Here is a 22,249-nt window from a genome sequence, read left to right on the forward strand (position 1 = left end):
ACAGGCACACTGTTCAGGCATCAAAGTTTGCTGGACATCCAGACAACTAATCATCCTCTCAGACATGGCACCTGTTCCTTCGAGGAAGCACTTGAGAGTTCAGGGACCATGAAGTGACTCCCAACCTCCATAAATTCCTCCACCGGCCTTTCAAGGGCATGGCTCACCTCAGGTCCTGACCTGTGGCCGTTGCCCCTCTGGCACCCTTGTGGATTGAGTACGGGATTAGTGACTGACGCTGAAGAGACTGAACAGTAATATAGTTCAACATTGTTTATGAAATAAATAACTGGATAGAGAGACTTACCGGGGACACCAACAATAGCCAGGATGGGATAGTAACCCATCTGAATATCATTCAGTACGTTTCTGATCTGATCAGCTAATGTTATTGGATTTACAGGTGGCCTGGGGACCATTGCGAAGAAATCCTCATCGATATTCCAATCGAATACTTTCAGATTCTGATCCATTGTTGCAACATTCCAATCTGTTCCCAGATTCGGATCCATTGTTGCAACATTCCAATCGAATGGTTTCAGATTCTGATCCATTGTTGGAACATTCCAATCTGTTCCCAGATTCTGATCGTTCCTCTCTGTCTCCCTCTAGCCGCTGATCCCTGTTAGTGTCGGAGTTGATGCTGCCGCTGACACTATGAGATAACACATTGAAAGGAGCCTCTTATTAAAAGAGGGAAACCCTCCAGTGACACAATTAGGATCCATGGAGACTGACATTAATTACAGTCACTGAACAAACAGGTTCAGTTAACACCTTTCAGTCAAATACTTTTTCTATCACAATAATATGGAACATTTATCGGGTCTGGGTGGGATGATTCAGTGCGGCTGAGGGCAGGAATGGTGGAAATGGCAGAGGGATTGACCATAATCTTTCATCCTCCTTGGATATGGGAGTGGTGCCAGAGGATGGGAGGTTGTAAATCTCTCACCATGTTTTTAAAAGGCGGGAGGGAGAGACCAAGGAACTATAAACCATTCAAGGTGGAACGAGCGGGTGAAAAGAGGATTTGGAGACAGCGACCATCGGAGACAGTAACGTGGGGAGGCGGTGGCGTAGTGATATTGTCGCTGGGCGAGTAATCCAGAGACCCTGGGTGAGCCCAGGTTCGAATCCTACCATGGCAGGTGGTGAATTTAAACTTAATAAAATATCTGGAATTAAAAGTCTAATGATGACCATGAAACCACTGTCGATTGTTGCAAAACATCTGGTTCACTAATGTCCTTTCGGGAAAGAAATCCTTACCAGCTCTGCCCGACGTGTGACTCCAGACCCACAGCAATGTGGTTGACTCTGAAATTCCCTCTGAAGTGGCAGAGCAAGCTGCTCAGTTATATTCAACCACAACAAAAAAACCCACAAAACAGGAATGAAACCGGCTGGACCACCGGCAACGGACCACACACCGGAAATGACAATGACAATGGCAAACCCAGCCCTGTCGACCCTGCAGAGTCCTCCTCACTAACATCTGGGGATTGTGCCAAAGTTGGGAGAGCTGTCTCACAGACTAGTTAAGTAGCAGCCTGACAGTCATACCCACAGAATCATACCTTACAGACTATGTCCCAGACACCATCACCATTCCTGGGTCTCACCGGCAGGACAGACCCAGCAGAGGTGAACAAAGAATTTACAATTTACATAGATGATTTGGAGTTGGGGACCAAGGGCAATGTGTCCAAGTTTGCAGATGACACTAAGATGAGTGGTAAAGCAAAAAGTGCAGAGGATGCCGGAAGTCTGCAGTGGGATTTGGATAGGCTAAGTGAATGGGCTAGGGTCTGGCAGATGGAATACAATGTTGACAAATGTGAGGTTATCCATTTTGATAGGAATTACAGCAAAAGGGATTATTATTTAAATGATAAAATATTAAAACATGCTGCTGTGCAGAGAGACCTGGGCGTGCTAGTGCATGAGTCGCAAAAAGTTGGTTTACAGGTGCAACAGGTGATGAAGAAGGCGAATGGAATTTTGTCCTTCATTGCTAGAGGGATGGAGTTTAAGACGAGGGAGGTTATGCTGCAATTGTATAAGGTGTTAGTGAGGCCACACCTGGAGTATTGTGTTCAGTTTTGGTCTCCTTCCCTGAGAAAGGACGTACTGGCACTGGAGGGTGTGCAGAGGAGATTCACTAGGTTAATCCCAGAGCTGAATGGGTTGGATTACGAGGAGAGGTTGAGTAGACTGGGACTGTACTCGTTGGAATTTAGAAGGATGCGGAGGGGGAATCTTATAGAAACATATAAAATTATGAAGGGAATAGATAGAATAGATGCGGGCAGGTTGCTTCCACTGGCAGGTGAAAGCAGAACTAGGGGGCATCGCCTCAAAATAAGGGCAAGTATGATGTGGATATGCCAGTGCTGGACTGGGGTGGGCACAGTAAGAAGTCTTACAACACCAGGTTAAAGTCCAACAGGTTTGTTTTGAATCACTAGCTTTCGGAGCGCAGCTCCTTCCTCAGGTGAATCAGGTGAAGGAGCAGTGCTCCGGAAGCTAGTGTTTGAAATAAACCTGTTGGACTTTAACCTGGAGTAAGACTTCTTACTGAGGGGAAGTAGATTTAGGACTGAGCGTCTTCACCCAAAGGGTTGTGAATCTATGGAATTCCCTGCCCAGTGAAGCAGTTGAGGCTGCTTCATTAAATGTTTTCAAGATAAGTACAGACAGTTTTTGAAGAATAATGGAATAAAGGGTTATGATATTCAGGTGGGAAAGTGGAGCTGAGTCCACAAAAGATCAGCCATGATCTCATTGAATGGCAGAGCAGGCTCAAAGTGCCAGATGGTCTACTCCTGCTCGGAGTACTTATGTTCTTCTGTAAAATTACGGGACAGGAACAGACTCTTTGGCCCTCGAAGCCTGCACCGATCATGCTTCGCGTCTGAACTAAAACCTCCACCCTTCCAGGTGTCATAATATACACCAGTATATCATTGTGCAAACACACACTGATGGACACACAGTGGGACCAATCAACACACACAACACCGCAACCAATCACCAGTGAGAGCACACGCACTATAAAGACAGGGGGTATCAGAGTTCCCGCTCATTTGAGCTGCAGCTAGCTAGGAGGACAGAGCTCACAGCCTGCAACACAGACATTCACCATGTGCTGAGTGCATCGACTGGTTAGGACAAGGCAAAGGTCTTTAGTTCAAGCGAGTATCGTATTAACCCACAGTCTGCGTATGTTTAAACAGTTAATGATTCAATAAAATAGTGTTGCACTATTTCAAGTGTTGATGACCTGTATGTGATCCAGAACACCCAACACATCACCAGGGACCATATATCTCTATTCCATTCCTATTCATGTATTTGTCAAGACGCCCCTTAAAAGTCATTAGCGTATCTGCTTCCACTGCCTCCTCCGGCAGAGCGTTCCAGGCCCCACCACCCTCTTTGTAAAAAACTTACCTTGCACATCTCCTTTAAACTTTGCCCCTCGCACCACAAACCTATGCCCCCTCGTTGACTCTTCCACCCTGGGAAAAAGTCTCTGACTATCCACTCTGTCCATGCCCCTCATAATTTTGTAGACCTCTATCAGGTCGCCCCTCAACCTCCGTCGTTCCAGTGAGAACAAACCAAGTTTCTCCAACCTCTCCTCATAGCTAATGCCCTCCATACCAGGCGACACCTGGTAAATCTTTTCTGTACCCTCTCTAATGCCTCCACATCCTTCTGGTAGTGACCAGAATTGAACTCCAAGTGCGGCCTAACTAAGGTTCTATACAGCTGCAACATGATTTGCCAATTTTTAAACTCAATGCCCCGGTCGATGAAGGCAAGCATGTCGTATGCTCTCTTGACTACGTTCTCCACCTGCATTGCCACTTTCAGTGACCTGTGGACCTGTACACCCAGATCCCTCTGCTTATCAATACGCTTAAGGGTTCTGCCATTTGCTTGAGATTTCCCATCTGTAATGGTCCTTCCAAAATGTATTACCACACATTTGTCCAGATTAAATTCCATCTGTCATCTCTCCGCCCAATTCTCTACCCGATCTATATCCTGCTGTGTCCTCTGACGGTCCTCATCGCTGTCCGCAATTCCACCAACCTTTGTGTCGTTCGCAAACTTACTAATCAGACCGGTTACATTTTCCTCCAAATCGTTTATACATATTACAAACAGCAAAGGTCTGAGCATTGATCCCTGAGGATCACCACTAGTCACAGCCCTCCATTCAGAAACGCACCCTTCCACTGTTCCCTCTGTTTTCTATGACCAAGTCAGTTCTGTATCCATCTTGCCAGCTAAACTCTGATCCCGTGCGGCATCACCTTCTGTACCGTCTGCCATGAGGAACCTGATCAAAGGCCTTACTGAAGTCCATGTAGACAACATCCACTGCCCTACCCTCATCAATCATCTTCGTCACTTCCTCAAAAAATCCGATCACGTTAGTGAGACATGACCTTCCCTTCACAAAACCATGTTGTCTCTTGCTAATACGTCCATTTATTTCCAAGTGGGAATAAATCCTGACTCGAAGAATCCTCTCCAATAATTTCCCTTCCACTGACGTAAGGCTCACCGGCCTGTAATTACCTGGATTATCCTTGCCAACCTTCTTTTTGATCTCAACATGACCCAAACTATCTACACACCCTTCCCCAGCCTCATCATCCACCAATTCCTTCTCTTTGGTGAATACTGATGCAAAGTACTCATTTAATACCTCGCCCATTTCCTCTGGCTCCACACATAGATTCCCTCCCCTGTCCTTGAGTGGATGAACCCTCTCCCTGGCTACCCCCTTGCTCTTTATATATGTACAAAAAGCCTTGAGATGTTCCTTAATCCTGCTGTCCAATGACTTTTCATGACCCCTTTTAGCCTCCTGACTCCTTGCTTAAGTTTCTTTCTACTTTCCTTCTATTCCACACTTGCTTTGTGTGTTCCCAGCCTCCTAGCCTTGACAAATGCTTCCTTTTTCTTTTCGACTCGCCTCACAATATCTCTCATTTCCAAGGTACTCAAAACTTGCCGTACTTATCCTTCATCCTCACAGGAAAGGGCCGGTCCTGAATTCCGACCAACTTACACTTAAAAGCCTCCCACATGCCAGATGTTGATTTGCCTCAAACATCTGCCCCCAATCTACATTCGTCAGTTCCTGCTGAATATTGTTGTAATTAGCCTTACCCCAATTTAGCACCTTCACCTGAGGACTACACTTATCTTTATCCATCAGTTCCTTAAAGCTTACTGAATTGTGGTCACTCTTCCCAAACTGCTCCCCTACTGAAACGTCAACCACCTGGCCAGGCGCATTCCCCAATACCAGGACCAGTACAGCCCCTTCCCTAGTTGGACTATCTACATACGTTTTCAAGAAGCCCTCCTGAATGCTCCTTACAAACTCTGCTCCATCCACACCCCTAGCACTAAGTGAGTCCCAGTGAATGGAGGGGAAGTTAAAATCCCCCACAACTATCCTGTTACTTTTACACCTTTCTAAAATCTGCCTACATATCTGTTCCTCTATCTCCTGCTGGCTGTTGGGAGGCCTACAGTAAACATCCAACATTGTGTCTACACACTTCCTATTCCTCAGCTCTACCATATTGCCTCCTGCATGAGCCCTCCGAGGTGTCCTCCCGTAGTACAGTTGTGACATTCTTCTTAACCAGTAGTGCAACTCCCCCACCCCTTTTACATCCCCCTCTATCCCTCCTGAAACATCTGGATCATGGAACGTTAAGCTGCCAATCCTGTCCTTCCCTTAACCGAATCTCTGTAATAGCGACAACATCATAGTTCGAAGTACTAAGCCAAGCTCTACGTTCATCTGCCTTACCTGTTATACTTCTCGCATTGAAACAAATGCGTTTCAGACCATCAGTCTCGCTGTGTTCAGCAACCACACCCTGCCTGCTCTTCCTCGGAGTCTTACTGGCCTTAATCTCCAGTTCTCCTTCAGTTAATTCACCTTTGCTTTGGTTCCCACCCCCCCCTACCAAACTAGTTTAAATCCTCCCGTGTGGCACTAGTGATGCACGATCAATTGCACAAAGAATGGAGTTGGATACAACTGAGGCTTTATTGCTCTAAGATGTGTGGCCTCCCACAGCAGCTGGCGAAATGGCTGCTGTACGGAGGACACACATATTTATACTCCGCCTACTGGGCAGAGCCAGCAGGCAGGGGCTACCAATGTACCTGCAGTACAGATCTTACCATACATCACCTAATAGAGGTGCAACAGTGGTTTACCACATTCACCCCCTGTTAAAATTGAGTCCGGCGAGGGTGGTGGAGAACTATATACAACAAGTTTTTTTTTACATTTACAATATTCGATAGAGAGAAAAAAAAGTGTCTTTTGAAGTCCAGTGGAACAGTTCGAGGTTTAACAGGTCCGGGGCCGGTTATGCCGATGCGGCGATGCCGATGCTGGTCTGATGTCCGGTGACTCCGGGAGCGTGCCAAAATCCTCTTCATCCTCGGGCGTGGCAGGGGGAGGACGGATGGTCCTGGGGGCGTTAATGCTTGGAGCGCCGGGGGAGGGGAGGGTGGCGCCGGGTGTGTGTGTGTGTGTGTGGAACCTGCTGGTGCCAGGTCTCTGAGGGAGACAGTATCTTGGCGGCCGTCGGGGTACGCCACGTAGGCACACTGGGGGTTTGCATGGAGCAATTGCACCCTCTCCACCAACGGGTCCGCCTTGTGGAGTCGGACGTGCCTATGGAGTAGGACAGGTCCTGGAGCTCCGAGCCAGATCGGGAGCGACACCCTGGATGTGGACTTCCTGGGGAAGGCAAAAAGACGTTCATGGGGTGTGTTGCTACTGGCGGTGCAAAGTAGCGACCGAATGGAGTCCAGTGCATCAGGGAGGACCTCCTGCCAGCGGGAGGCCGGGAGGTTCCTGGACTGTAAGGCCAGTTGGACGGCCCTCCATACCGTCCCGTTCTCCCTCTCTACCTGTCCGTTTCCCCGGGGATTGTAGCTTATCGTCCTGCTGGAGGCGATACCCCTGCTGAGCAGGAACTGACGTAGCTCATCACTCATGAAGGTGTGATGTGGATGTGACTGTCACTGTGGATGTAGGCGGGGAAACCGAACAGAGCGAAGATTGTGTTGAAGGCTTTGATGATGGTGGCAGATGTCATATCGGAGCATGGGATGGCGAAGGGGAATCTGGAGTACTCATCGATCACACTGAGATAATACGTGTTACGGTCGGTGGAGGAGAGGGGCCCTTTGAAATCCACGCTGAGACGCTCAAAGGGGCGGGAGGCCTTCACCAGGTGCGCATGGTCCGGCCGGTAGAAGTGCGGCTTGCACTCCGTGCAGACTGGCAGTCCCTGGTGATTGTCCGTACTTCCTCGACAGAGTAGGGCAGATTACGGGCCTTTATAAAATGGTAACTCCCTGAACTGCTGCTGCAGGATCTCGTCACTCTTCCCACTCATATTGTCAGTATCAATACGTACCACGACCTCAGGCTGTTCGCCCTCCCCCTTCAGGATGCTTTCTGCCCATTCAGAGACATCCCGGCCCCTGGCACCACGGAGGTAACATACCATCCTGGAGTCTCTTTCACATCCGCAGAACCACCGATCTGTACCCCTGACCAGAGGGTACCTTATACCTATTGTTCTAGAGATCATTGTCCCTCCCTGCTTCACAACAGAGCCAGCCAAGCAGTGGCGCAGAGGTATACAGTCGGGAGGGAGTTGCCTTGGGAGTCCTCAGCATCGACTCTGGATCTCATGATGTCTCATGGCTTCAGATTAAACATGGACACAGAAACCTCCTGGCATATCCTCCAATCTACAATGACCACCATGGGGAGGTATTGTCATTGGACTAGGAATCCAGAGACCCAGAATAATGATCTGATGACCCAGATTCGAATCCCAACACGGCAGGAGGTTGGCCAACATGTGACTCCTGACCCACCAATGTGGTTGATGAGGGATGGGCAATAAATGCTGGCACAGCCTGCAATGAACGAATAAGAAAACAAGCCTGGTTCAATGAAGAGTGCAGGAGAGCGTGCCAGGAGCAACACCAGCTATACCGAAAAATGGGGTGTCAGCCTGGTGAAGCTACAACACAGGATTGGAACCATAAAATTCCTATAGTGCAGAATGAGGCCACTCGGCCCATCGAGTCTGCACCGACCCTCTGAAAGAGCACTGTACCTACGCCCACTCCCTTGCCCACTCCCTGTAACCCCATATCTCCACTGAACCTGCACATCTTTGGACTGTGGGAGGAAACCGGAGCACCCAGAGGAAACCCACGCAGACACGGGGAGAAAGTGCAAACTCCACACAGGCGGTCACCCAAGACCGTAATTGAACCTGGTTCCCTGCGCTGTGAGACAGCCGTGCTAACCACTGTATCACCTTGCTGGCTTCACTACCGTGTGCCAAACAGCATACGCAGCAAGTAATTATCAGAGCTGACCGATTCCACAATGGCTGCATCAGATCTAAGCTCTGTACGCCTGCCACACCCAGCCGTGAATGGTGATGGACAATTAAACAACTCACTGGAGAAGGAGGCTCCACAAATATCCCCATCCTCAATGATGGAGGAGCCCAGCACATATGTGCAAAAGACAAGACTGAGGCACTCGCAACAATCTTCAGCCAGAAGTGCCGACATCACAGATGTCAGTCTTCAGCCAATCCAATTCACTCCAGGTGAGATCAAGAAACAGCTGAAGTGACTGGACATTGCAAAGGCTATGGGCCCTGACAATATTACTGAAGACGTGTGCTCCAGAACTTGCTGCACCCCAAGCCAAGCTGTTCCAGTGCAGCTACAACACTGGCATCTACCTGGCAATGTGGAAAATTGCCCAGGTTTGTTCTGTAACCAAGAAACAGGACAAATCCAACCCAGCCGATTACCACCCTATCAGTCTATTCTCCATCATCAGCTTGGTGATGGAAGAAGTCATCAACAGTGTTATCAAGTGGCACTTACTCAGCAATAACCTGCTCACGGACACTCTGTTTGGGTTTCGCCAGGGTCACTCCGATCCTGATCTCATTACAGCCTTGGTTCAAACATGGACAAAAGAGCTGAATGCCGGAGGTGAGGTGAGAGTGACTGCCTTTGACATCAAGGCAGCATTTGACCGAGTGTGGCATCAAGGAGCCCTAGCTAATCTGGAGTCAATGGGAATCAGGGTGAAACTCTCCGCTGGTTGGAATCATACCCGGCACAAAGGAAGATGGTTGTGGTTGGAGGTCAATTATCTCAGGTCCAGGAGTTCCTCAGGATATTTCCTTTTCTTTTCATGTACTAAATGATCTGTTTGAGCTGCATGCAGGAAAATATTTTTCACTTTACCTCGGTACACGTGACAATAAACAAACAAAACAATAAAAACAAAACAACCACCTTCAGCTGCTTCATAAAAGATCTCCCTTCCATTGTAAGGTCAGACGTGGGGGTGTTCGCAGATGACTGCACAATGTTCACACCATTCGCGACTCCTCAGATAATGAAGCAGTCCGTGTCCAAATGCAGCAAGACCTGGACAATATCCAGGCTTGGGCTGACAAGTGGCAAGTTACATTCGTGCCACACAAGTGCCAGGCAATGACCATCTCCTACAAGAGAGGTTCGAACCATCGCCCCTTGACATTCAATGGCATTAACGTTGCTGAATCCCACACAATCAACATACTGGGGGTTACCATTGATCAGAAACTGAACTGGACTAACTATATTAATACTTTTGCTACAAGGGCAGATTAAAGGCTAGGAATCCTATGGTGAGTAACACACTTCCTGAACACCACCCCCTCCCATTCCCCCTCCCCCCAAAGCCTGTCCACCATCTACAAGGCACAAGTCAGGAGTGTGATGGAATACTCTCCACTTGCCTGGATGAGTGCAGCTCTTAGAACACTCAAGAAGCTCGACACCATCCAGGTCAAAGCAGCCCGCTTCATTGCTCCTCCTTCCACAAACATTCAAACCCTCCACCACCGATGCACAGCAGCAGCCATGTGTCGCATCTACAAGGTGCACTGCAGGGACTCACCAAGGTTCCATAAGCAGCACCTTCCAAACCCACAATTTCTATCTAGCAGGACATGAGCAGATACCTGGGAACACAGCAACTGGAGGTTCCCCTTCCAAGTCACTCACCACCCAGACTTGGAAATATATTGCCTTTCGTTCACTGTCGCTGGGTCAAGGTACTGGAACTTCCTCCCTAACAGCACTGTGGGTATACCTACACCTCAGGTTCAAGAAGGCAACTAACCACCACTTTCTGATAAGCAACTAGGGATGGACAATAAATGCTGACCTAAACGGTGCTTCCCACATCCTGTAAATGATTTTTTGAAGTACCAACCTGTTACTGGGCAGAGCTCAGCCCTCTGGGCCCATTCATTGGCCACCAAGTCCTCACTGATCGTTTGGACTGGAGTGCTGAATTTGGGTGCATTAGAGTGCTATAGTGAGAGTTTGGTGACTGAGGGAGTTGGGTGAGGAGGGAGCAAGGTGCTCCTTTCATTTCATGTCCTACATTTCCTCAAAGAACGTGAAGGGAGCTGCGAGTTTACAGAGAGTGCAGCTGACTGGGAGCAGAGCCAGAGGGTGGAGTTCCAATTGGTTCACAGGGCAGTTACATTCTGTAAGGTTAGATGGCTTTTTTGTTTTGTTTTTGTTTCTTGGGGGCAGCAAGTATCATTCAGCAGAATCACCAATTTTAGAGGGTTCACTTTAGAGAGCAGCAGCAATATATATGTATATATATCGTTTTTTAAAGGGCTTAACGGGTGTTTAATCTTTTTCTTTCTTTTTTAAATCACTTTGGGAATTCAGATGGGAGGGGATGGAAGCTAGGGCAGTTGTATGCTCCTCCTGTAGGATGTGGGTGGTGAGGGACACCACTAGTGTCCCCGCTGACTACACCCGCGGGAAGTGCACCCAACTCCAGCTCCTCGCATTAAGGAACTGGAGCTGGATGAACTTCGGATCATCCGGGAGGCAGAGGGGGTGATAGAGAGGAGTTACAGGGAGGTAGCCACACCCAAGGTACAGGACAAGAGTGGCTGTGTTACAGTCAGGATAGGAAAGGGAACAGGCAGACACTGCAGGGATCCCCGTGGCCGATCCCCTTCAAAACAAGTAGCAAGTGTACCGTTTTGGATGCTTTTGGGGGGATGACCTACCGGGGTAAGGCCCTAGCAGCCAGGTCTCTGGCACTGAGCCTGGCTCTGTGGCTCAGAAGGGAAAGGGGGAGAATAGAAAAGCAATAGTGTTAGGAGACTCAATGGTTAGGGGTACAGATAGGAGATTCTGTGGTCACGAGCGAGACTCCCGGAAGGTATGTGCTTCCCGGGTGCCAGGGCCAGGGATGTCTCGGATCGAGTCCACAGGATTCTTAAGGGCGAGGGGGAGCAACCAGAAGTCGTGGTGCACATAGGCACCAACGACATAGCTAAGGAAAGGGATGAGGATATAAAAAGTGATTTTAGTGAGTTAGGTTGGAAGCTAAAGAGGACAAGCAGAGCAGTGATCTCAGGCTTGCTACCGGTGCCATGTGCAAGTGAGGCAAGGAACAGAGAGCGAGTGTAGCTGAACACGTGGCTACAGGGCTGGTGCAGGAGGGAAGGCTTCAGATATGTGGATTATTGGGATACCTTCTGGGGAAGGTGGAACCTGTACATGAAGGACAGATTACACCTAAACTGGAGGGGCACCAATATCCTGGGTGGGAGGTTTGCTAGAGCTCTTCGGGAGGGTTGAAACTAGTTTGGCAGGGGGATGGGAACCAGAGCTATGGATCAGAGGATAGGGTAGCTGTTGAACAGGCAGAAATAATATGCAGCAAGTCTGTGAGGAAGGTTAGACAGTTGTTAGGGCAAAGTTGCACTCAGTGGAATGGGTTAAAGTGTGTCTGTTTCAATGCAAGAAGTGTCAAGAATAAGGGAGATGAACTTAGAGCATGGATCAGTACTTGGAACTGCGATGTTGTGGCCATTACAACATGGATTTCACCGGGGTAGGAACGGTTGTTAGATGTTCCAGGGTTTCGATGTTTTAAGAAGAATAGGGAGGGAGGTAAAAGAATAGGGGGAGTGGCACTGTTAATTAGGGAGTGCATCATAGCTTCAGAAAAGGAGGTAGTCGAGGAGGGTTTGGCTACTGAGTCAGTATGGGTGGAAGTCAGAAACAAGAAAGGAGCAGTCACTTCACTGGGAGTTTTCTGTAGACCCCCCCAATAGCAGCAGAGAGATGGAGGAACAGATTGGGCAGCAGACCTTAGAAAGGTGCAGAAGTAACAGAGTTGTTGTCATGGGTGACTTCAACTTCCCTAATATTGACTGGAACCTCCTTAATGCAAATGATTTGGATGGAACAGATTTTGTACGGTGTGTCCAGGAAGAATTCCTGACTCAATATGTAGATAGGCCAACTAGGGAAGGTGCCATATTGAATTTGGTGCTTGACAACGAACCAGGCCAGGTGTCAGATGTCTCGTTGGGAAAGCATTTCGGTGACAGTGATCACAACCCCTTGACCTTTACCATAGTCATGGAAAGGGAGAGGAACAGACAGTATGGGAAGGTATTTAAATGGGGAGGGGAAATTATACTGCAATTAGACAGGAGCAGAGGAGCATAAATTGGGAACAGTTGTTCTTGGGGAAATGCACAACAGGAATGTGGGGGTTGTTTAAGGAGCACTTGCTGCGAGTGCTGGATAGTTTTGTCCCACTGAGACGAGGAAGGAATGGTAAGGTTAAAGAGCCTTGGATGACAAGAGAAGTGGAGCTTCTAGTCAAGAGGAAGAAGGAAGCTTACATAAGGTTGAGGAAGCAAGGATCTGGCACGGCTCGAGAGGGTTACAAGGTAGCCAGGAAGGAACTCAAAAATGGACTTTGGAGAGCTAGAAGGGGGCATGAAAATGCCCTGGCGGTAAGGATTAGGGAAAATCCCAAGGCGTTCTACACTTATGTGAGAAATAAGAGGATGGTCAGAGTGAGAGTAGGGCCGATCAGGGGTAGTGGAGGGAACTTGTGCCTAGAGTCTGAGGAGATAGGGGGGGCCCTATATGAATATTTTGCTTCAGTATTCACTGGAGAGAGGGACCTAGTTGCTCATGAGAACAGCTTGAACCAGGTTAACAGACTCAAACAGGTTGATATTAAGAAGGAGGATGTGCTGGAAATTTTGAAAAGCATCAGGATAGATAAGTCCCCTGGGCCTGATGGGACATACCCAAAGTTACTACGGAAAGCGAGGGAGGAAATTGCTGTGCCGTTGGCGATGATCTTTGCATCCTCACACTCCACTGGAGTAGTACCGGATGATTGGAGGGAGGCGCATGTTGTTCCCCTGTTCAAGGAAGGGAATAGGGAAATCTCTGGGAATTACAGACCAGTCAGTCTTACGTTTGTGGTGAGCTAAATATTGGAAAGGATTTTGAGAGATAGGAATTATAATTATTTAGAAAAACATAGTTTGATTAAAGATAGTCAGCATGGCTTTGTGAGGGGCAGGTCATGCCTCACAAGCCTCATTGAATTCTTTGAGGATGTGACAAGACACATTGATGAAGGTCGGGCAGTGGATGTCGTGTACATGGATTTCAGTCAGGCATTTGATAAGGTTCCCCATGGTAGGCTCATTCAGAAAGTTAGGGAGCATGGGATACAGGGAAATTTGGCTGCCTGGATAGAGAATTGGCTGGCCGAAAGAAGACAGTGAGTGGCAGTGGATGGAAAAGATTCCGCCTGGAGGTCGGTGACCAGTGGTGTCCCGCAAGAATCTGTTCTTGGACCTCTGCTCTTTGTGGTTTTTATAAATGACTTGGATGAGGAAGTGGAAGGGTGGGTCAGTAATTTTGCCGATGACACGAAGGTTGGTGGAGTTGTAGACAGTGTTGAGGGCTTTTGCAGGTTACAACAGGACATTGACAGGATGCAGAGCTGGGCTGAGAAGTGGCAGATGGAGTTCAACTTAGATAATGTGAAGTGATTGATTTTGGAAGGTCGAATTTGAATGCTGGATTCTTGGAAGTGTGGAGGAACAGAGGGATCTTGGGAGTCTATGTACATAGATCCTTCAAAGTTGCCACCCAGGTTGATAGGGTTGTTAAGAAGGTGTCTGGTGTATTGGCTTTCATGAACAGGGGGATTGAGTTTAAGAGCCGTGAGGTTTTCCTGCAGCTTTATAAAACCCTGGTTAAACCACACTTGGAATATTGTGTCCAGTTCTGATCGCCTCAGAGGAGATTTACCAGGATGTTGTCTGGACTGGAGGGCATCTCTTATGAAGAAAGGTTGAGGGAGCTGGGGCTTTTCTCACTGGAGCGAAGACGGAAGAGAGGTGACTTGATAGAGGTGTACAAGGTGATGAGAGGCATGGATAGGATGGATAGCCAGAGACTTTTCCCCAGGGCGGAAATGGCTGTCATGAGGGGACATCATTTTAAGGTGATTGGAGGAAGGTACAGGGGAGATGTCAGAGGTAGGTTCTTTACACAGAGAGTGGTGGGTGCGTGGAATGCACTGCCAGCAGAGGTGGTGGAGTCAGAGTCATTCGGCACATTTGAACAATTCTTGGACAGGCACATGGACAGCAGTAAATTGAAGAGGTGTAGGTTAGGTCGATCTTAGATTAGGATAAATGGTCAGCACAACATTGTTCTATGATACCAGCCAGTCTGCAACCATCAGCACAGCCTTCCAGATTTGAATTAAAGGTTCAGGTTTCTTGCCTTAAAGGGAGATGTCCATCAATCATCCATCAATCAAAAATGCAACAGCAGATTAAAAGAATGGGGAAAAGAGAAACAGGGAACAGGAAGATCCCTTACATCCCTCCTCCCCGAAAAGAATGAAACTTCAGGACATGTGCATTTCATTACGAGGTATGCAAGACATTAATTTCAAACAACTAACCAACTAAACCAGTCCCGTTACACAAGTCCCCTTCCCAGTCTCTACATTGGTGAATAGTCAGCCCTTAAACACGTGACAAAGCATCCGCAATCACATTGTCCTTTCCAGGAATGTGTACAATTTTTAAATTGAACTGTTGGGATAATAAACTACAACAATATAATCCCGCGTTCCAGGTTTTAAACTTGTCGACAAACACAAGTGGATGTGGTCTGTGCAAATCAAGCTTTGTTGATTGTTATTATGGATATATATGTGAAAGCTGAAGGGCTAGTATCAAGGCTAAACCTTCCTTTTCAATGGTGGAATATTTTCTTAGGCACGGACCTAAATTTAAAACAAAATATTCCACTGGCCTCTCTATTCCTACATTTTCATCTTGTAGTAGCACTGCCCCGACCCCGAGATCACTGACATCTGTGACCAGAATAAATGGTCTGAAACGGCCAGCACCAGTTTGTGCACGAACATGGCCATCAATCTTTGAACCTCTACTTGGCAATCTGTGGACCACAGCCGTTTCACCTGTTTGTGCAACGTGCACTGTATTTCAGTCTCTAACTGAGCCAGTCTCCATAGTTTTAGTCGAGACGGATGACGCTCATTAGTTCAGAGTTTTTTATATCTACATCATGATTAGGTAACTGAGTGCCCGCTGGTGTTTCCCTACAATCCTGTCCATACTCTTTCAATATCTTTATTTTATCTATCTCTTTCTGTCTCTTGTTAATGCAGTCAGTCTTTTCTGATTGTCCAATGAATGTTTAACCAAATTTCGAAGATCTCCTACAACTAAACAACAAGTAGTATTGCCAATGCTGAGGGAAATATTAGGTTCATTTTTAATCAATACATACTCTTCAACCCCTCCACCTTTATATCCTCTCTTTTCTGCAAATGATCACTTTCAGTGACACGTACAGCTGAGGGTTCAATCTCTGCTGAGTTGATTGGCACCATTTTCTGTTTTACAGCTTTTACCTCCTTATCGGAGTCTTTGTAATCACCCCACTTATCTCCATTTAGTAATACCGACTGACACATTTTGTGCTTTCCAGATTTTGACTGTTCCTCTATACTTTCAGAATCAGAGGATGGCAGGCCATTGGCCCCATGAACTTTCTGTATTTTGTTAATGGATGCAGTGGCAGAATCACTACATGGTTCTCCATCCACCTTCTCCATCATCTTTGGAAGAAATTGAGGACGGATTATTTCATTTCCTTTGCTTGTTGCTTCCTCTATATGAAGAGGCACTGTGGACCTTTGCAAGGATGTGGGCTAACCTGCCATTGACTTGGTATTACTTCATTGAAACATAGAAAATAGAAGCAGGAGGAGACCATTCGGCCCTTCGAGCCTGCTCCACCATTCATTCTGATCATGGCTTATCATCAAGTTCAAGACCCTGATCTCGCCTTACCATCATTCCCCTTGATCCCTTTAGCCCCAAGAGCTATATCTAATTCCTTCTTGAAATTACACAAAGTTTTCACCTCAGTTATTTTCTGTGGTGGTGAATTCCACAGGGTCACCACTCTCTGGGTGAAGACATTTCTCCTCACCTCAGTCCTAAAAGGTTTCCACTTATCCTCAAACTCTGACCACTCGTTCTGGACTCCCCCACCATCGGGAACATTCTTTCTGAATCTACCCTGTGTAATCCTGTTAGAATTTTAGAAGTTTCTATGAGATCCCCTCTCACTCTTCTAAACTCAAATCAATTTAATCTGAACCAACTTAGTCTCTCCTCATATGACAGTCCAGCCATCCCAGAAATCAGCCTGGTGAACCTTCGCTGCACTCCCTCCGTAGCAAGAACATCCTTCCTCAGATAAGAACACCAAAACTGCACACAATACTCCAGGTGTTTTTAAAAATTCATTTACGGGATGTGGGCGTTGCTGGTTAGGCGAGCATTTATTGTCCACCCCTAGTTGCCCTTCAGAACATGGTGATGAGTTGCATTCTTGAACCGTTGCAGTCCCTGAGGTGTAGGTACACCCACAGTGCTGTTAGGGAGGGAGTTTCAGGATGCAGCCCCAACGACAGTGAAGCAATGGCGATATATTTCCAAGTCGGGGTGGTGAGTGACTTGGAATGGAACCTCCAGGTGGTGGGGTTCCAAGGTATCTGCTGCCTTTGTGCTTCTAGATCGTAGTGGTCGTGGGCTTTGAAGTTGCTGTTGAAGGAATCTTTATTTGTTTGTTCCCAGTTCTGAATTCCCCCGTTTCTGAGTGTAAGGGGCCTAAATTAATTTTTATCTATCTTTTTCTCTTTATATACCTTGATAAACGTTTACAGTCAGTTTTTAGTGTTCCCCTCTCACTTACATTCACAATGCATTTTCCCCTTCTTAATCTATCCCTTGGTCTGCCTTTGCTGAATTTTAAACTGTTCCCAATACTCAATTTCTCCTTAACTTGTATGCCTCGTTTTCGAATCTAATACCATCTCTAATTAGCCATTGTTAGCCATGGTTTGGCCACAGTTCCCTTTCTATTCTTGCCCCAAATAGGAATAAACAACTTTTGCAGTTCCCCGATTCATTGCTTGAATGCCTGCCTTTGCCTGTCCACTGCTCTTCCTTTCAGTAATGTTTCCCAGTCGGTCATAGCCAGCTCATGCCTCATACCATCATAGTTACCTTCATTGAGATTCAGGATGCTGATCTCAGAATCAACTATCTCACTATCACCTTGATAAAGAATTCTATCATGTTATGGTCACTCATCCCCAAGGGTTCTCTCACAACTAGATTGCCATCAATCCTTTCTCATTGCACAACACCCAGTCCCTTGTTGGTTCCTCAACATATTGATCCAGAAAACCATCCCGTATACATTCCAGAAATTCCTCCTCTATTTACTGTGACTAATTTGACCCCCCCGCCACCCCCCGCCTCGAACGGACATCAGTCCTGGTCGGGCTGAGGTGTAACCCATCCAGTTTGTACAGGTCCCATCTTCCCCAGAACTGGTCCCAATGTCCCAGGAATATGAAACCTTCCTCCTCACACCATGTCTTCCTCCATGTATTCATTCAATATTTCCTACTATATAAGATCATAAGATCATAAGACATAGGAGTGGAAGTAAGGCCATTCGGCCCATCGAGTCCACTCCACCATTCAATCATGGCTGATTTCAACTCCATTTACCCGCTCTCTCTCTATAGCCCTTAATTTCTCGAGAAATCAAGAATTTATCAACTTCTGTCTTAAAGACACTCAGCGTTCCAGCCTCCACCACCCTCTGTGGCAATGAATTCCACAGACCCACCACTCTCTGGCTGAAGAAATTTCTCCTCATCCCTGTTCTAAAGTGACTCCCTTTTATTCTAAGGCTGTGCCCCCGGGTCCTAGTCTCCCCTGCTAATGGAAACAACTTCCCTACGTCCACCCGATCTAAGTCATTCATTATCTTGTAAGTTTCTATTAGATCTCCCCTCAACCTCCTAAGCTCCAATGAATATAATCCCAGGATCCTCAGACGTTCATCGTATGTTAGGCCTACCATTCCTTCGATCATCCTTGTGAATCTCTGCTGGACCCGCTCCAGTGCCAGTATGTCCTTCCTGAGGTGTGGGGCCCAAAATTGCTCACAGTATTCTAAATGGGGCCTAACTAGTGCTTTATAAAGCTTCAGAAGTACATCCCTGCTTATATATTCCAAGCCTCTTGAGATAAATGACAACATTGCATTTGCTTTCTTAATTACGGACTCAACCTGCAAGTTTACCTTTAGAGAATCCTGGACTAGGACTCCCAAGTCCCTTTGCACTTCAGCATTATGAATTTTGTCACCGTTTAGAAAATAGTCCATGCCTCTATTCTTTTTTCCAAAGTGCAAGACCTCGCTCTTGCCCACGTTGAATTTAGTCAGCCATTTCTTGGACCACTCTCCTAAACTGTCTAAATCTTTCTGCAGCATCCCCACCTCCTCCATACTACCTGCCCCTCCACCTATCTTTGTGTCATCGGCAAACTTAGCCAGAATGCCCTCAGTCCCGCCATCTAGATCGTTAATATATAAAGAGAACAGCTGTGGCCCCAACACTGAACCCTGCGGGACACCACTCGTCACCGGTTGCCATTCCGAAAAAGAACCTTTTATCCCAACTCTCTGCCTTCTGCCTGACAGCCAATCGTCAATCCATGTTAGTACCTTGCCTCGAATACCATGGGCCCTTATTTTACTCAGCAGTCTCCCGTGAGGCACCTTATCAAAGGCCTTTTGGAAGTCAAGATAGATAACATCCATTGGCTCTCCTTGGTCTAACCTATTTGTTATCTCTTCAAAGAACTCTAACATGTTTGTCAGGCACGAACTCCCCTTACTAAATCCATGCTGACTTGTCCTAATCCGACCCTGCACTTCCAAGAATTTAGAAATCTCATCCTTAACGATGGATTCTAGAATCTTGCCAACAACCGAGGTTATCTACTCTGACTAGCATGTGGCACTGGTAGTAATCCTGAAATCAGTACCTTTGAAGTCCGACATCTCAACTTTCTTCCGAAATCCCTATATTCTGCTTTCAGGACCTCGTCCAGTTTTTCTTATTCTCCCTCATTCCCTATCTTACTCTGAATCTGTTTCTCCATCTCTCTCTCTCTCTCTCTCTATCTATCTACTTCACCAACCTCGTTCCCCCCTCCAGCTGTCCGTTCTAACCTTCACCTCCTCCCTCTCTCTCTGTCTCTCTCCTTCTCTGCCTTGGTAGGGCTGCCAGCAGGTTGGGGACCCCAGAAGTTGTTGATCTGGGTGAGATTCCCTCAATTTGTCACTTCGGTCTGGGATATCCCCGAATTATGAGAGACCCGGGTGAGGACTGATCACTGTCTCCGTGTCGATATTCAACACACCCTGTGCTGGTAGCAACACACGTTTAATCTAACAAAGTTCACTTGTACATCTTTTCCAGACCCAATAGTCATGAATAAAAAGGACACAATTAACCAGGCTTTCTTGACTGAAGATTGGGGAAGTTTTCTGTATCGTTTTCAATGTGGCAACCTTCCAGCTGTTTTTCTCACAACAGTCACGCAGGGACACTCACACTCACACCGACAGACAGACAGCAGCACTGGGCTAGCGTTTAACCCGCCATCTTTTTGTATTCGCCGTGGAGACCCAGGATACACAGTCTTGTGGAGGAAATTAACACCCAGGGTCTTTGAGATGAGACAGTTGTTCTGTCCCTTTGTCATTTCCGGAGATGGTAATCAGCCTGAGGATTCGGGGTAAACCATTTCAGACAGAGATGAGGAGACATTTCTTCAGAGTGGTGAGCCTGTGGAATTCATTACCACAGGAAGTGATTGATGCTAAAACATTGAATATATTCAAGAGGCGGCTAGATATAACACTTGGGGAGAATGGGATCAAAGGCTATGGGGAGAAAGCAGGATTAGGCAATTGAGTTGGATGATCAGCCATGATCGTGATGAATGGCAGAGAAGGCTCAAAGGGCCAATAGGCCTCCTCCTGCTCCTATCTTCTATGTATCTACCTATTCTTTCTCTCTACCGGTCTCTGTTGCTGGGTTTCTGCTCCTGTTGTTTTATTTCTGTAGTAATTATCTCACGAAGAAATTCTGGGGCCAATTGACCTTTGAGTTCCCTTTAATCCCCCGCCCCACATTGACCCTAAATTGACGGTGCTCACCCTTAACATTTAACCTCAGATATCTGAGCGAGTGTCATCGACGACCTCACATCCGCTTGGTAATGTCACGACCTCTCCATGACCTCACCTGTTCAGCCCATCCCCACAGCCACTGGTGCATTCTGGCAAAAATAGTCCCACTTTCCATCTGAGTGATGGATGGAGGATTCCGACAATCAGTATGAAACAACGGGATGATGGGCAGCTGGAAGGGTAAATGCGTCAGGTGAGATGACATTGTAGTTGGTTTTCTCTTCAAGCAGAGTAATATAGCTGGATAAGGGACAGTCGACCTCGACAATGGGTGGGTGGGAATCCTGTGGTTTGGGTCCCCGCTCACCTTCTGGAAATTAAAATTAAAATTAGAAATTTCTGAAACTTTTAATGTTTCAGTTCTGCTCATCGTTTAATGAGTTGAAGAATTGTAGTAAAGGGATATTTCAGCGCATTCTTCAAATGCTCCCTGAACTTAGTCTGAGTTGCCACATAAATAAAAGTGTTTGTGCAGCAACTCAGGAGCTACAGCATGAAGCCCAATTCTCCAACAAATATCTCATCATATAGCGATTGAAACCCCAACCACCACATCTGGAAAGATAACGTATTAACCAGTAATGTGAACCATAACAGGATGAAATTGGCCGAGATAATAAATAGTAAAATGGTGGCTTTCCTTTGACTCCCACATCTGGGTTTCTGGGGCTCTCCCCACTGCTGTGAATCCGGAGTCGTCTGCAGGCTCTGCTCATCACCAAAATGTGTCTGATGGTGAGCATATTGAGCAGCACAATGAGGGCAAATGGGACACATGGGTTTAGAATATCATGGAGGAACACAATTGTACGCCAGACTGGAGAAAACAGGACATCAAATGAGTAACAACAAAACCAGGGGTCATTCACCAGTGCATACTGACCACTTACCAGAAAATACCAGAAAATGTTCTTTAAACAGCTCAGCAGTCACTGTTCCCAGAACCACAGGCACCATTTTCTTGCTGCAATATTTACTTTTCAGCTTCTTGCAACAAATGTCCTCTGGTTCTAGATTTTACTACAAGTGGAAATATCCTCTCCACGTCCACTCTATCCAGGCCTCGCAGAATCCTGTGAGTTTCAATAAGGTCCCCCCTCATCCTTCTAAATTCCAATGAGTACAGACCCAGAGTCCTCAACCGTTCCTCATACGGCAAGCTGTTCATTACAGGGATCATTCTTGTGAACCTCCTCTGGACCCTTTCCAAGGCCAGCACATCTTTCCTTAGATACGGGGCCCAAAACTGCTCACAATACTCCAAATGGGGTCTGACCAGAGCCTTATACAGCCTCAGAACTACATCCCTGGTCTTGTATTCTAGCCCCCTTGACATGAATGCTAACATTGCAATTGCCTTCCTAACTGCCGACTGAACCTGCACGTTAACCTTAAGAAAATCGTGATCAAGAAGTCCCAACTCCCTTTGTGCTTTTGATTTCCTAAGCATTTCCCCATTTGGAAAATAGTCCGTACCTAAATTCCTCCTTCCAAAGTGCATAACCTCACACTTTTCCACATTGTATTTCACCTGCCACTTCATTGCCCACTCTCCTAGCCTGTCCAAATCCTTATGCAGCCCCCTTGCTTCCTCAATACTACCTGACCCTCT

The sequence above is a fragment of the Scyliorhinus torazame genome, chromosome 5, assembly GCF_047496885.1.
Source record: "Scyliorhinus torazame isolate Kashiwa2021f chromosome 5, sScyTor2.1, whole genome shotgun sequence".
NCBI classification, from domain to species: Eukaryota; Metazoa; Chordata; class Chondrichthyes; order Carcharhiniformes; family Scyliorhinidae; genus Scyliorhinus; species Scyliorhinus torazame.